General features: G+C 41.5%; 1 protein-coding gene across 1 annotated transcript in view; it reads right to left on the minus strand.

The window, feature by feature from the left end:
• Positions 1 to 13,368, minus strand: part of LOC123741878 (zinc finger protein 184-like) — a gene marked incomplete at both ends in the record, with an annotated part of 464,177 nt that overhangs the window by 116,343 nt on the left and 334,466 nt on the right. The gene's annotated exons all lie outside the window — the stretch shown is intronic.

A 13,368-nucleotide genomic window follows, 5' to 3' on the forward strand; every position in this document is an offset into this window, starting at 1 on the left:
TGTATTGTATTATTACACCTGATAGAATGGTAATGTATTGTATTCTACCACCTGATAGAATGGTAATGTATTGTATTCTACCACCTGATAGAATGGTAATGTATTGTATTCTACCACCTGATAGAATGGTAATGTATTGTATTCTACCACCTGATAGAATGGTAATGTATTGTATTATTACACCTGATAGAATGGTAATGTATTGTATTCTAACACCTGATAGAATGGTAATGTATTATATTCTACCACCTGATAGAATGGTAATGTATTATATTATTACACCTGATAGAATGGTAATGTATTATATTATTACACCTGATAGAATGGTAATGTATTTTATTCTACCACCTGATAGAATGGTAATGTATTATATTCTACCACCTGATAGAATGGTAATGTATTATATTCTAACACCTGATAGAATGGTAATGTATTGTATTCTAACACCTGATAGAATGGTAATGTATTGTATTCTACCACCTGATAGAATGGTAATGTATTATATTCTACCACCTGATAGAATGGTAATGTATTGTATTCTACCACCTGATAGAATGGTAATGTATTGTATTATTACACCTGATAGAATGGTAATGTATTATATTCTACCACCTGATAGAATGGTAATGTATTGTATTCTACCACCTGATAGAATGGTAATGTATTGTATTATTACACCTGATAGAATGGTAATGTATTGTATTCTACCACCTGATAGAATGGTAATGTATTGTATTCTACCACCTGATAGAATGGTAATGTATTGTATTCTACCACCTGATAGAATGGTAATGTATTTTAGTCGTTGCCTCAGACATAGCAATACATGCTGTTGATAACTTGGTTGACTTTCACTGTCATTGCTGGTACATTAATAAACAACTAAGATAACATGCTGTACTATAGAGATGGCAGCCCAGACTAGCATTGTGGACAGTGACAAATGGAAGATAGGTCCATGTACCTTTGCACTCATTTGGTTTCTGTCTTTTCTGTTCCTCTGCAGTGCCAGTGTCCTCCTCCATGTAATTTGGTTTCTGTCTTTCTGGCCCTCTGCAGTGCCAGTGTCCTCCTCCATGTTATTTGGTTTCTGTCTTTCTGGCCCTCTGCAGTGCCAGTGTCCTCCTCCATGTTATTTGGTTTGTGTCTTTCTGGCCCTCTGCAGTGCCAGTGTCCTCCTCCATGGTCACAATGGACCCCTGCTTCTCTTCCACTGTGAACTTCAACCTGAATGAACACACACAGACATGATTGGTATTGAAACTCTTAGGTGGCACATACAAATTATTTGCTGGTCCAAATTAACACCCTTCCCCTCCTCCTTGGCCCTGACTTAACCTTTAGATTATTCTGAAGGGTCTGGATAGGTATAATCAGGAAAGTGGTGGAGCTTACACCATATTGCTTACACCTTTCACATATACAAACATCTAAGGGTTAGGGCCAAGGGAAAGAGTTAGGTAGTGAACTGGGAACAGCTGATTCTCTATGGGCAAAGAGTTAGGTAGTGAACTGATTCTCTATGGGCAAAGAGTTAGGTAGTGAACTGATTCTCTATGGGTAAAGAGTTAGGTAGTGAACTGATTCTCTATGGGTAAAGAGTTAGGTAGTGAACTGATTCACTATGGGTAAAGAGTTAGGTAGTGAACTGATTCTCTATGGGTAAAGAGTTAGGTAGTGAACTGATTCACTATGGGTAAAGAGTTAGGTAGTGAACTGATTCTGTATGGGTAAAGAGTTAGGTAGTGAACGGATTCTCTATGGGTAAAGAGTTAGATAGTGAACTGATTCTCTATGGGTAAAGAGTTAGGTAGTGAACTGATTCTCTATGGGTAAAGAGTTAGGTAGTGAACTGATTCTCTATGGGTAAAGCCCAAACCACACGGGGAGCCTTTTTTATACGTGTGTGAACAAGCATGGTAATAGAATGCATGGGAGTCAATGAGAGAAGACAGACAGGCTGTGAGCGTTACTCTGGTAATAGAATGCATGGGAGTCAATGAGAGAAGACAGACAGGCTGTGAGTGTTACTCTGGTAATATAATGCATGGGAGTCAATGAGGGAAAATAGACAGGCTACGGGCATCAACGGCATCACAAATATATAGAAAGCCAAATTAGAAAGCTATTTTTCTCGTGGCGCAATGCTGGTAAAATGAGCTGATGAACTCACAGAAAATAGACTGTTTCTGCATTGTTACCGAGTCTGGAATTGTGAAGTGCAGGTTTGCCGTTTTCATCAGGAATCTTGTTCCAAAGGCAGCTCTGCAGAGTGGTGACTAGCTGCCACAGACACAAAGTCATAAAATCTGTTTTTAAACCCTAACCACAATGCTAACCCTAATGCCTAACCCAGGGTTCTCCAACTGGCGGCCCGCGGGCCAAATCTGGCCGCCAACAATATTATTTGGCCCCTACAAAGCCCACCAAATAAATTAATATTTTGTTCATTCAAAAAATCAATTAAAAATGTTTTATCTTGCACCTGAGATGCAAAAAGTCCCAAAAGCAATGTCCCAAGAAGGATGTGACCTCACTACATTATGCAAAAGTTACATTTTTAACTTCATTCATGAGGGGCGGCAGGATAGCCTAGTGGTTAGAGCATTGGACTAGTAACCGAAAGGTACAAATCTGTTGTTCTGCCGCTGAATAAGGCAGTTAACCCACATTTCCTAGGCCGTCATTGAAAACAAGAATGTTCTTAACTGACTTGCCTAGTTAAATAAAAAAATGGAGAGAGAATGCAGGAGACAGTCAACTAATAAAGCAGGCCATTTAGTGGTGTTGAAATGTAAAGCTGCAACCACAGCGTAATCAATAGGAGGTGAACAGTGCCTGGTGCTGAAAATATAGATAACTTGTTATGCAAGTGGCGCCAATCAACAGGTGGAGAAAAACTACACCAGTCGAGTAATTCATTTCAACAATAATCTTCATTTTAATTTGACTTTACAAACAACAAGAGGGCTTAATTTGAGTCAATGTCTTCAGAGCGAAGGCCCATATAAATAACTGGCTGAGCTAGGCTGTGTGGGGGCGAAGGCCCATATAAATAACTTAACTGTCTGAGCTAGGCTGTGTGGGGGCGAAGGCCCATATAAATAACTTAATTGGCTGTGCTAGGCTATGTGGGGGGCGAAGGCCCATATAAATAACTTAACTGGCTGAGCTAGGCTGTGTGGGGGCGAAGGCCCATATAAATAACTTAACTGTCTGAGCTAGGCTATGTGGCTGAACAGCATCTTTCACAAGAAAACAAAATGGCCTGATAGAAGTGGGATTTGTATTTATTTATTAGGCCGACTTACAATTGCATCTGGCCAAAAAGGCAGCATCCTACATAAAACAATAATTTATGAAAAACAGGTGATGTCTGTGTCTGAGTGTCTGTAGCCCTGTATCAGAGTGACCAGAGTAACCTGAGCGTCTGTAGCCCTGTACCAGAGTGACCATAGTAACCTGAGTGTCTGTAGCCCTGTATCAGAGTAACCAGAGTAACCTGAGTGTCTGTAGCCCTGTATCAGAGTAACCTGAGTGTCTGTAGCCCTGTATCAGAGTGACCAGAGTAACCTGAGTGTCTGTAGCCCTGTACCAGGAGTCTGGGATAACCTGAGTGTCTGTAGCCCTGTATCAGGAGTCTGGGATAACCTGAGTGTCTGTAGCCCTGTACCAGAGTGACCAGAGTAACCTGAGTGTCTGTAGCCCTGTATCAGGAGTCTGGGATAACCTGAGTGTCTGTAGCCCTGTACCAGAGTGACCAGAGTAACCTGAGTGTCTGTAGCCCTGTATCAGAGTGACCAGAGTAACCTGAGTGTCTGTAGCCCTGTATCAGAGTGACCAGAGTAACCTGAGTGTCTGTAGCCCTGTATCAGGAGTCTGGGATAACCTGAGTGTCTGTAGCCCTGTATCAGAGTGACCAGAGTAACCTGAGTGTCTGTAGCCCTGTATCAGAGTAACCTGAGTGTCTGTAGCCCTGTATCAGAGTGACCAGAGTAACCTGAGTGTCTGTAGCCCTGTACCAGGAGTCTGGGATAACCTGAGTGTCTGTAGCCCTGTATCAGGAGTCTGGGATAACCTGAGTGTCTGTAGCCCTGTACCAGAGTTACCAGAGTAACCTGAGTGTCTGTAGCCCTGTATCAGGAGTCTGGGATAACCTGAGTGTCTGTAGCCCTGTACCAGAGTGACCAGAGTAACCTGAGTGTCTGTAGCCCTGTATCAGAGTGACCAGAGTAACCTGAGTGTCTGTAGCCCTGTATCAGAGTGACCAGAGTAACCTGAGTGTCTGTAGCCCTGTATCAGGAGTCTGGGATAACCTGAGTGTCTGTAGCCCTGTATCAGAGTGACCAGAGTAACCTGAGTGTCTGTAGCCCTGTACCAGAGTGACCAGAGTAACCTGAGTGTCTGTAGCCCTGTATCAGAGTAACCTGAGTGTCTGTAGCCCTGTATCAGAGTGACCAGAGTAACCTGAGTGTCTGTAGCCCTGTATCAGGAGTCTGGGGATAACCTGAGTGTCTGTAGCCCTGTATCAGGAGTCTGGGGATAACCTGAGTGTCTGTAGCCCTGTACCAGAGTGACCAGAGTAACCTGAGTGTCTGTAGCCCTGTATCAGAGTGACCAGAGTAACCTGAGTGTCTGTAGCCCTGTACCAGAGTGACCAGAGTAACCTGAGTGTCTGTAGCCCTGTACCAGAGTGACCAGAGTAACCTGAGTGTCTGTAGCCCTGTATCAGGAGTGACCAGAGTAACCTGAGTGTCTGTAGCCCTGTATCAGAGTGACCAGAGTAACCTGAGTGTCTGTAGCCCTGTACCAGGAGTCTGGGATAACTTGAGTGTCTGTAGCCCTGTATCAGGAGTCTGGGATAACCTGAGTGTCTGTAGCCCTGTACCAGAGTGACCAGAGTAACCTGAGTGTCTGTAGCCCTGTATCAGGAGTCTGGGATAACCTGAGTGTCTGTAGCCCTGTACCAGAGTGACCAGAGTAACCTGAGTGTCTGTAGCCCTGTATCAGAGTGACCAGAGTAACCTGAGTGTCTGTAGCCCTGTATCAGAGTGACCAGAGTAACCTGAGTGTCTGTAGCCCTGTATCAGGAGTCTGGGATAACCTGAGTGTCTGTAGCCCTGTATCAGAGTGACCAGAGTAACCTGAGTGTCTGTAGCCCTGTACCAGAGTGACCAGAGTAACCTGAGTGTCTGTAGCCCTGTATCAGAGTAACCTGAGTGTCTGTAGCCCTGTATCAGAGTGACCAGAGTAACCTGAGTGTCTGTAGCCCTGTATCAGGAGTCTGGGGATAACCTGAGTGTCTGTAGCCCTGTATCAGGAGTCTGGGGATAACCTGAGTGTCTGTAGCCCTGTACCAGAGTGACCAGAGTAACCTGAGTGTCTGTAGCCCTGTATCAGAGTGACCAGAGTAACCTGAGTGTCTGTAGCCCTGTACCAGAGTGACCAGAGTAACCTGAGTGTCTGTAGCCCTGTACCAGAGTGACCAGAGTAACCTGAGTGTCTGTAGCCCTGTATCAGGAGTGACCAGAGTAACCTGAGTGTCTGTAGCCCTGTATCAGAGTGACCAGAGTAACCTGAGTGTCTGTAGCCCTGTACCAGAGTGACCAGAGTAACCTGAGTGTCTGTAGCCCTGTATCAGAGTGACCAGAGTAACCTGAGTGTCTGTAGCCCTGTACCAGAGTGACCAGAGTAACCTGAGTGTCTGTAGCCCTGTATCAGGAGTGACCAGAGTAACCTGAGTGTCTGTAGCCCTGTATCAGGAGTCTGGGATAACCTGAGTGTCTGTAGCCCTGTACCAGAGTGACCAGAGTAACCTGAGTGTCTGTAGCCCTGTATCAGAGTAACCTGAGTGTCTGTAGCCCTGTACCAGGAGTCTGGGATAACCTGAGTGTCTGTAGCCCTGTATCAGAGTAACCTGAGTGTCTGTAGCCCTGTATCAGAGTGACCAGAGTAACCTGAGTGTCTATAGCCCTGTATCAGAGTGACCAGAGTAACCTGAGTGTCTGTAGCCCTGTATCAGAGTGACCAGAGTAACCTGAGTGTCTGTAGCCCTGTATCAGGAGTGACCATAGTAACCTGAGTGTCTGTAGCCCTGTACCAGGAGTCTGGGGATAACCTGAGTGTCTGTAGCCCTGTATCAGGAGTGACCATAGTAACCTGAGTGTCTGTAGCCCTGTATCAGGAGTCTGGGATAACCTGAGTGTCTGTAGCCCTGTATCAGAAGTGACCATAGTAACCTGAGTGTCTGTAGCCCTGTATCAGGAGTGACCAGAGTAACCTGAGTGTCTGTAGCCCTGTACCAGGAGTCTGGGATAACCTGCTCCTGTATCAACAAAACAAACAGAAAATACTGTCAGCATGAGACCTAAAATAGCCATTGATAAGCACTAATAATCACAATAATAATAATAGCAATAATAACAATTATAATAATAATAATTACAATAATGTTAGTAGCCTATATGACTATTTATTAAAAACTAAGTTATTTACTTAATGGGAAAAGTTGCATTTCCCCTCGGACACGATCTTGTGGATGTCAGGTGAGAGGGATGTGATGTTGATGCCCAGGCAGTCCTCCATTGACTAATGTGAAAGTCGGTTCCTGTCGTGAGTCTTGATTGACTCATGTGAAAGCTGGTTCCTGTCGTGAGTCTTGATTGACTCATGTGAAAGCCGTTTCCTGTCGTGAGTCTTGATTGCGTTCAAAGAGGAAAAGGAGGAGTTGCAGGAGTCGATCCAAACATTGTTAGCACTTAAAAGGCAAGTATCTTTATTGTGCTGTATTCCTCTGAGCTGCCACCCAAAACACACACAAGGACTCGGCACTCCATGAGTGCATCTCTGATTTGGCTCGATGGTTGGAATTCAATCAGATCAGTTTGAATTGCGGCCTAATCCAGCGAGGGTATCGTTTTCTTAGCAAGGGAGGAGAATTCCCCACCTGGGCGGACTGTGAAAGGATCTCGAACAAACGCACTGATATCAGATCTGGTGGAGAAGTTGTCCCTCAGCTATTTGATGAAATCTTCCAAATCGGCCTGGTCTCTCTCTGCCTGTCGTTTCTTCAGTGTGCTGAAGTGCAGTAGCCTTCCAGAGGACAAGTCCAAATCCAACAACTCAAGCTTCCTAGTAAAGGCCTCAAGTCCACGACTGTTTTCCCTCTTCCTTGTAACTGCAGATTTAACCCGTTTATGTTACAGAATGTCGCCAAAAAAAACAACATTAGAGAGGAATTCCTCAGAATACGAAGGAGGTCAGCTGCTGCCCTCATTTAGATTTTTCTGACTAAATCCACAACCTGGTCATGAAGCTCACAGAATGGCTCTAGAGCTTTTCCTTTACTCAGCCAGCGCACGTTGTTGTGAAGCAGGAGATCATCCTGGATGGACTCCTCTGGTTCTGTCACCAGCTTGCTTTTCCATTACTCAGCCAGCGCACGTTGTTGTGAAGCAGGAGATCATCGTGGATGGCCTCTTCTTTAAAGTCATTTCCATGAAAATAACGGACATATACACACAACTGTGCTACATCGGTGTTGTCAGTTCTCTCATCAATATCCAGGGGAAAATGCTCAGCCTGACTGAGCACCTCCAGAACAATCCTATGCAGATCATCCTTCAGAGCACAGACACACTGTCTGGCTGTTGTCACAGACAGGGGCACCTGTTTGACAGACGCAATTATTCTATCCATAGACTTGTCTGTAGACAATTCCTCCAAAACTGTCACCATGCTCTTTTTAAATAGCTCTGCTTCTGTGAAGGGCATGTTGTGTTTGGTTAGAACCCAGGATGCTTTTAGGAAAGCACTTGGACCTTCTGTTGTTGGATCAGGCCACGAAGGAGGATTCTACTGCCGTGTTTGTAGCTTGTAGTTAATGCTTCAGTGTTTCTGCGTCGGGCCTCTGTCTGGGGCGGGAAGGCCACTTTGAAAGTATTACGCTTAGATTCATAATGCCGTCTGAGATTGAATTATTTGCAAACAATGACATTTTCATTGCAAACAAGACACTCTGGCTTGGCATTGGAGAAAGATGGTCAGATGAATGGATATCTCTCTGTCCGTTCTTCCCTGAAACTTTGATTTTCATTATCCACCTTTCTTTTGTTACTTTTTGAGAGCAACATGTTCTCTTGCTATCAAGCTAATTGTTCTGAATGAATGTTGATATTAATAAAGTAGTGTAGACTACAGTAGGCTACGTAGACCTGTTTTTCCCCACCAATCAACACACAGAGAAATAAACAAAAAGTTATAATTGAATAGAGATAATGGTGATTTTATGAACTTAATCAGATCTAAATTATTTATTGTCACTGAATGTACTATGTACTAATGAAATGTGTTAAACATGTTGTTCAATTTGTAGTGTAGGCGTATTAATTGTGCTAATATTATATGCTAATTATGTTCTGGCCCGCCGACTTTAACTCAGAAAAAAATTATCCCGATGTCACGTCCTGACCATAGAAAGCTGTTCTTTTCTATGGTAGAGTAGGTCAGGGCGTGACAGGGGGGTTTTCTAGTTTAGTTTTTCTATGTTGTTTTCTAGTTTTGTATTTCTATGTTGGGTTTTGTTTGGGATGATCTCCAATTAGAGGCAGCTGGTCATCGTTGTCTCTAATTGGAGATCATACTTAAGTAGGTGTTTTTCCCACCTGGGTTTGTGGGAGATTGTTTTTGAGTAGTGTATGTTTCACCTCTGCATCACGGTTTGTTGTTTTTTTGTTCTTTAGTTTATGTGTATGTATTGCATAGTTTCACAGTTCAATAAAATATGTGGAACGATAATCACGCTGCACTTTGGTCCGCTCCTCTCTATGACAACCGTGACACCCGAAGCCAAATCTAGTTGACAAACCCTGTTTTATAGTATGTCATGGCCTTTTCTGGCCAACTGCTGTTATGTTTATGATATACTATGGTGTTGTTGATGAACCCTGTTTTATAGTATGTCATGGCCTTTTCTGGCCAACTGCTGTTATGTTTATGATATACTATGGTGTTGTGTCACTAGACTTTGACCAGATATTATTGCATCTAAAGATCAACTGCACCTAGAACATAGATACAGAGCCACTTGTTATCAGGAAGGTGCTCTCTCAGAACAACGGAAGATATCTCAATGACTTGACATGTTCTGGCTGTGAATTCAGGCTACAAGGTAAGAATCTTCCCAGTGATTATTGTAAAGTGTGTAGAGAAATTAAATGTATGGTTTTATTTTATTATACTGAATGACAGTAAAACACTCAGATCTAAAAGTCCATTTCACCTGGGACAGTTATGTGACAGTTCAATCATACAAAATGGCGCTAACTGGGCGTAGGCAAGTCAAATTCAAAAACATATTGTTCATATATTCGTATATTGTGGTTATTTTACAATTTGTATATTTTTATGTATAAGTTGTAAATCGTCTTTCAAAATATCGTAAAATTTGTTTTCTAAATTACAATGAGCTCCTCTTTCCTGTGTAATTTGGTTTGAAACCACTGAACATACTTTTCTTAATATAGTTGATGATATTGTTGTGTGTATTCATATAGTTGATATTTTTGGTGGACAGTGTTAAAATAGTCCTACTCTCCTTAAAATGTTTTGGATATAAATTAGATGCGTGGGGTGAATTCGTTCTGTGCCCATCTGTGTGCCCCAGGGTGATCGCTCCTACACTATCTACAATCTAAAAGGGTTCTTTGGCTGTCCCCATAGGAGAACCCTTTGTAGAACCCTTTTTGGTACTAGGTAGAACCCTTCTGGGTTCCGTGAAGAACCCTTTCCACAGAGGGTTCTACATGGAAGCCAGAAGGGTTCTACCTGGAACCCAAAAGCGTTCTCCTATGGGGACGGCAGGAGGACCCGTTTGGAACCCTTTATTCTAAGAGTGTACTGTATCATAGGTCTATAGACTTGTCTTCTCAAAACAGGCTTAAAACACAACAAGCAGCAAACAAACATGTTCTCTTTATAATCTACAGTTAACTCCTTTCACTCAGGAAGGTATGTTGTGTGAAAGAGAGACTAATAAATATTGTTCGAGAGCCTAACAACAACTTACACTTCCTCAAAACAGTTTGTGTGTATTCATTAGTGCCCACCGTAGCAAAACGTTTGGCAACAGAAACCGTTTAGGTCACATTGTACAGCGTTCAGAGTAAACAGTTTATGTTTTATTTAACATCTTAAAACTGTTGGATGTGGAGTAAAATAATGAATACGACCCAGGTTGTCGCCTACGACTCGGCATGTTGATACCTGCCTCTTGCTGAAACCTGAACGTAGCCTGAGGGGTATACTATGATACAGGCTTGATATACTGGTTTTCTAAAGCTAGCCAGCTTCAGTTAGCTTCACATTCCAGCTCAGGCCTCACCCATCAGAATATACAGAACAGAACAGAAAAAAATCGCAATGAAGTTTCAAGGTGAGAATCCTGCCAGGGATTATTGTAAAGTGTGTAGATAAATTAAATGTAATGTTAGTATAGTGAATGACAGTAAAACACTCCTGACAGTCTACTACTACTGAGACAGGTTGGTGTAATGTTAGTATAGTGAATGACAGTAAAACACTCCTAACAGTCTACTACTACTGAGACAGGTTGGTGTCAGTTTAATCATACAAAATGGAGCTGACTGGACGTGGTCAAGTCAAATTCAATATATCAATATTCATATATTATAGTTCTACATTTAACATTTCATATGATAATGTAATTGTATCATAGTTCCTCTATAGTGTAGTGATTCTCTACATTTCATATGATAATGTAATTGTATCATAGTTCCTCTATAGTGTAGTGATCCTCTACATTTCATATGATAATGTAATTGTATCATAGTTCCACTATAGTGTAGTGATCCTCTACATTTCATATGATAATGTAATTGTATCATAGTTCCACTATAGTGCAGTGATCCTCGCTATATGAGCCACTTCACAATTCCAACCAAGTGACCAAATTGGTGCCAATGGCGCGATGCGTAGGTTGTTGGCCTTTTACATGTGCGACCTGGGTTAACTTCCCTGCCCCGCTGTTTGCTACATTGGTGTCAGAAGTGGTATGGTGTCTGTGAGGCCATCAGAATGGACCGGATGTGTGAGGGGTCTGAGTAGTCGAAGCACGGGACTAATTAACACTGATACTGGGTTAACCCTATTGATACTGATACTGGGTTAACCCTATTGATACTGATACTGGGTTAACCCTATTGATACTGATACTGGGTTAACCCTATTGATACTGATACTGGGTTAACCCTATTTATACTGATACTGGGTTAACCCTATTGATACTGATACTGGGTTAACCCTATTAATACTGATACTGGGTTAACCCTATTGATACTGATACTGGGTTAACCCTATTGATACTGATACTAGGTTAACACTATTGATACTGATACTGGGTTAACCCTGTTAATACTGATACTGGGTTAACCTTATTGATACTGATACTGGGTTAACACTATTAATACTGATACTGGGTTAACACTATTAATACTGATACTGGGTTAACCCTATTGATACTGATACTGACTTGTCTAATAAAATAAATAAATAAATAAATACTGGGTTAACCCTATTGATATTGATACTAGGTTAACACTATTGATACTGATACTGGGTTAACCCTATTGATACTGATACTAGGTTAACACTATTGATACTGATACTGGGTTAACCCTGTTAATACTGATACTGGGTTAACCTTATTAATACTGATACTGGGTTAACACTATTAATACTGATACTGGGTTAACACTATTAATACTGATACTGGGTTAACACTATTGATACTGATACTGGGTTAACACTATTGATACTGATTCTGGGTTAACACTATTAATTGACTTGCCTAGTAAAATAAATAAATAAATACTGGGTTAACACTATTTGTGCGATGCATAGGGTGTTTTCCTTGTTCACCAGCGACCTGGGTTCACTGCCCTGCACCACTGTTTGCTACAATATTAATATCATAGACTACCTGTTAAACGAAGAGACACCACAATATGAGTGAAAGGATTTTAGGATATTATCATTGAGTTTTAATTTAGAGTTGTCTTCTGGGTTCATCCTTGTAGCCGCCTTTATCAACAGGGTGAGATGTAACAAATGACATCAGAGTTGGGAGGTAACCAGGTCCCAGTTTAAATCACCATGACAACCATTTCATTATTTCTCCAGAGCAGCAAGGGAATCTAGAGACTCAACCTTTGTAGAATCACAATCACCTTTATTCACCAAGTACATTTGCACGTACATATGTAGGATCTTAATTTGAGGCAGTTTACTACAGCAGAAAAATATTCCTGCAGCAACAGAAAATGTGAATTATTATGTTAATTATAATTAATGGACATTTTTGAAGGGGTTACTACATTTTTCGTAAGGAAAACTCAAGTCTGAAATTTCTAAGTGGAAATTATAAACTTCAGAAGCTTTTTTAAACCTCAAATACACTACAAGTTTTACATTTCCTGCATTGCTGGAAAGTTCTTCTGTAGTGGGGGGTGATGAAATTAAGATCCTACATCTGTACACATAATTGTACATGGGGATATGTATGGGGGTCTATAACATCCAATCACAGAGGTTTACATCACCTGACAGTTGCAATGTTATTGCTAATAACTCAAACTGCCCTTTTCAGATAAAGACATAAAATCTGTACAGATTTAGGATCTTAATTTGATCACCCTGTTGCAGAAAAACTAAACTTGTAGTGTATTTGAGTGTAATTAAACTTTAGAATAGGTTTCTGAAGATGATAAATTCCACTTTTCCATTTTAAAACGGTTCATTAATTATAATCCACACAATAATTAAAATGTCCTGTTTCTGCAGGATTATTTTCCATGCTGGATCTCTGTTTAGGACATCACTGTGTTAACCACAACCAACATACTGGATCTCTGTTTAGTTGTCACTGTGTTAACCACAACCAACATACTGGATCTCTGTTTAGTTGTCACTGTGTTGACCACAACCAACATACTGGATCTCTGTTTAGTTGTTACTGTGTAAACCACAACCAACATGCTGGATCTCTGTTTAGTTGTTACTGTGTTAACCACAACCAACATGCTGGATCTCTGTTTAGTTGTCACTGTGTTAACCACAACCAACATGCTGGATCTCTGTTTAGTTGTCACTGTGTTAACCACAACCAACATGTTGGATCTCTGTTTAGTTGTCACTGTGTTAATCACAACCAACATGCTGGATCTCTGTTTAGTTGTCACTGTGTTAACCACAACCAACATGTTGGATCTCTGTTTAGTTGTTACTGTGTTGACCACAACCAACATGCTGTATCTCTGTTTAGTTGTTACTGTGTTAACCAACATGCTGGAT

This window comes from Salmo salar, chromosome ssa03, assembly GCF_905237065.1.
Source record: "Salmo salar chromosome ssa03, Ssal_v3.1, whole genome shotgun sequence".
Taxonomy (NCBI): domain Eukaryota; kingdom Metazoa; phylum Chordata; class Actinopteri; order Salmoniformes; family Salmonidae; genus Salmo; species Salmo salar.